Source organism: Grammomys surdaster, unplaced genomic scaffold (genome assembly GCF_004785775.1).
Source record: "Grammomys surdaster isolate TR1022 unplaced genomic scaffold, NIH_TR_1.0 173, whole genome shotgun sequence".
NCBI lineage: Eukaryota > Metazoa > Chordata > Mammalia > Rodentia > Muridae > Grammomys > Grammomys surdaster.
Genome location: NW_021604621.1, coordinates 830080 through 833769, shown reverse-complemented (window position 1 = coordinate 833769; position 3690 = coordinate 830080). Strand labels below are relative to the sequence as shown.

The window sequence follows — 3690 nt, the reverse complement described above, 5'->3', positions numbered from 1 at the left end:
TATAGCAAACAATAAAGAAAAACAAAGAGATGAATACTGTAAAAGTCAGTAAAGGCTTGTCGCTGAAGGAGAGAACTGTGACAGGGGAGGAAGTACTCATATATTTTTATCTATGGACATTCCTTTTTTCAGTTTTATGTGTGTGCATGTTGTGTGCACAGTGTGTACGTGTGTGGAGATGTGTGCTAGCAGAGTCCAAAAGACAGTATCTGATCCCCTTGATCCTGTACCTGAAGTTGCAGGTACAGGTAGTTACTACCTGATGAGGGTACTTTTTCTCCAGCTCCCGTATATTTATTTTATTACTATTTTAATTGTGCATAGATATTATGAACAATATTTTTTGTATACCTGTCTCACAATGATAAGACTCAAGGGTACTTGTCTAGGTCCTGCTCAGGACTATTGAGCCTGAATTATTAGTGGTGCATGTGGTCTCTGAACTACATTCTACATCTGATACCCCAGGCAGTTCTGAAGTCTTTAGAGAACCAACAGCACCTAAAGAATGTCACCGGAATCTTCCTGATGGAGGCAAGAACCCGAGGCTGAGAAGAGCAAAAGACACATGAGTAAGGAAAGGAGAGAGATGGCGTATGGACAGAGGGATCACATCCTCCTTTTTTGTGTCATCTGTGTGGTCTGGCTGAAACTTCTAAATCATGGTGATGAAAAAAACCAAAAAATTGTTTCTATATCCCTTGACCCCATTTTAATTGTGATTGGTGATTTTAAAAAATCTGGGGGAAAACATCTATGTATCTATAGACTTCCAGATATTATTAGCAAAATTCTACAGACTAGAAGCTCAACCACAGACAGGTATCTTCTTACACTCCTGGAAACTGTATGTTTAAGGTTAGGAATTTTTCAGGGTGTGTTTCTCAGGAGGTCACTGCTTTGCTTGTAGATAATGCTGTCTCCTTTTAGTTTCATATAGTTGTCTTTTGTTTCTGAAGTGTCTGATAACTCCTGTCTATGTCCTAATCACTTAGTAATATAAGAATGCCACCCATATTGGATTAGAGCCTACCTGATGGTTGTCATCTTAACTCAGTACCTAAAGTACCTAAACTCAATCCTGTCGCTTGCAATCTGCTGAACTAGGAGTTGAGGCTTTAATTTATGAAGCGGGAGAGGAGCATAAATGAGCCCATAACAGTATGCAGTTTTGGGGGGGAAGTGGAGTGGAGTGAGGTTGAGTGGGGCTCTTTTAAACTTTATTTGATTCTTTGTGAGTTTTACAACACGCACCCCGGTCCCATTTGTCTCTCCATCCTCTCATATCTACCCTTTGCCCTTGTAACCTCCCCCTCAAAATAAAACACAAATAAATAACAACAACAACAACAAAGCATAGAAAACATGTCATCGTGGAAATTGTACTATGTCACAGTGTGTATATCCCTTTTCACTTGCAACCATCTTCACTTGCAAATGTTCATTGCAATGAGTCACTGGTCTGTTTTGAGATCTCTGGCTTCTGTGACACCATCAATATTGGATCCTCATAGGGACTCCTCCTGGTTATCCTGTTGTTGCCCTGTGTCACGGAGATCCTGTGGCTTTGGATCAGCAGGATGGACTCTTTCACTTGTCCCAACCATTTGCAGGTGATGTAAATTTTTGGTTGGGCCAATATAGAGTTCCGCATCTGGGCCTGGATGGCAGCTGAGCTGATCACCCCACTGGTTCTCATCTACAACACCAGGGTAGCTCACCAGTACTGCTGGGTCTTCCACTGCCGTGTCCCCAGGACCAGCTCTCCTGGCTACTGCAGATGTTGAGGAGGAGAGGGGAAAGCATCATACCACACTACCTCATACCAAGCTAGTGGTGGGGCCAGCTCTCCCATGCTCTCACTCTTGGCAACTGGCTCACCTGTGACCTCTCCACAAGGGCCAGCTCTACTGTGCTACCCAGATGAGGTGCCGGGCCTGCTCTCCAGAGTGCTGCAGCTAGCGATGGGCAGGGCTAGCTCTTTTGAGCTCATGACTCTGTGGGCAGCTTTCCTGACTGCCAGAGGTAGTGAGGGGTGGTGGGAAGTCATCACCTCTACACCTGTGCCACCCCATGGCAGGACAAGTGGTGTCTAAAGCCGAGCTGCCACTGAGGGAAATGTCTGAGCCTGTGGTTACACAGTGCCAGGGCTTGGTGCCAGTCTGTGGCTCATATTACCACTAGAAAGCATGGTGATGTCCCTGGTCAGGATAGCCACTGGGAACCATGTGGATGTCCATGGGCTGTGCATAACTGGCCCTGGCCCTCAGTGGATGCAGCACTTAGGAGAGCAGGCCCCACACCTTGTCCAGGCAGCATGTGAGTGAGCCTGCCCCAAGGGGTGTGAGTATGGGAAAGCTGACCCTTGAGTCTCCAGTTCCATCTCTCTTCATTATGCTCAAACTTCTCCACTTCTCTCCCACCTGACCACCACATACTTGCACATTGTCATGGCTCCTGCTGCAGGCTGGCCATACTGCTGGAGAGCCCCTGAGTGACATCCTCCATTTATACTGTTGCACTTGGTGGCAAGCAGGTGTCTATGGCCCACCTGTACAGTGTGCTGGATGGCAGGTCTGTCTGTGGGTGGCATGGTGGTATGAAAGTTTCTGTCTGTCTTCCTCCTCCCATGCTGTACTGTCTAGATTGGATTGGATTTTTATGGGTCCTAGGCATAGGACAGCTGTGGACACCAACTCAGGCATCAAGCTAGGATGAACAAAGGATTGCTCTCTGCTCTGTCCTTGACTGGTGTAAGAACCATACCAGCAACAAGGTGTCTCTTTGCCCATTGCCAGGGGGTCCATACACTGTTCTTCTTCATCTATCTTGATATGGGCTTCATCAGAGTCTGTACTGAGTTGAGCATATTGTTGATGCCTCATTTGCTCATTCATATTCATTGATTGACTAGTAACTGGCTAAAAGGCTTGTTGAAGAAGAAGCTATAGACCAATGAGTAAAATGGATGAATGTTTCTCCAGTGTTGGCTGTGGTTGTCTTGTGTTTACCAGATTGACAATCCAAATCAGTAATTTTCAATTCTAAATAACCCTGGCATTAAGAAGCCACAAGACCGCTCACTCCAAAACATTGTGAAGCATTAAGCTGCTTGAAGCCTGAACCCTTAACAGTTTGACATTTCCTTTAAAAGCTGTTGGAATCCCTCTCTCCAGGAAGCCCGGTCAGAAGGAGCTTAGTGTTTTACTTATCCAAGTCTTTGCAGTGATGAATTAAACATGTATTGGAAAGGGAGGTGCCAACTTTCGCAGCATTTCCCTCTCCCATGCTGAGTTGCACGTCCCAAGGGCAAGGCCAATCAGCCTCGTCATGGAACAGCGGAGGCAGACAGATTTATTGAAGAGAAGGAAAAAGCAAAGAAAACCCTTTCCTTAGCAAACAAAGAACCTTTGATTTCTCAGCTCATCATCCGAGACAGAGCTGCTGAGACTGTACCTTCAGCTCCCACCACGCCTGACCTCTGGAGAACTTGCAGCATGTGGGGACTGGGAATGAGGAAGAAAGCAGGCGGTAGATTCTGTTGTCACAAGATGCAGAAAAATAGACATGGGTAAATCAAGCTATATCCTAGAAACAGCTGTCCATTCTGCTCACCATCCACTTTTCGCTTTCTTGATCACCTGTGCAAGACTCCTCAGGTCTGTAAACACTCCCCCACCCACTGACCCC

The 3690-nt window shown here is 46.0% G+C and overlaps 1 non-coding gene across 1 annotated transcript; it reads right to left on the bottom strand.

Annotated features, from left to right (window-relative positions):
• Positions 1-2659: 2659 nt before the first annotated feature.
• Positions 2660-2803, bottom strand: LOC114621268. Its single transcript, XR_003711405.1, has one exon. It is a non-coding gene; the product is annotated as a small nucleolar RNA SNORA48 (small nucleolar RNA).
• Positions 2804-3690: the final 887 nt, after the last annotated feature.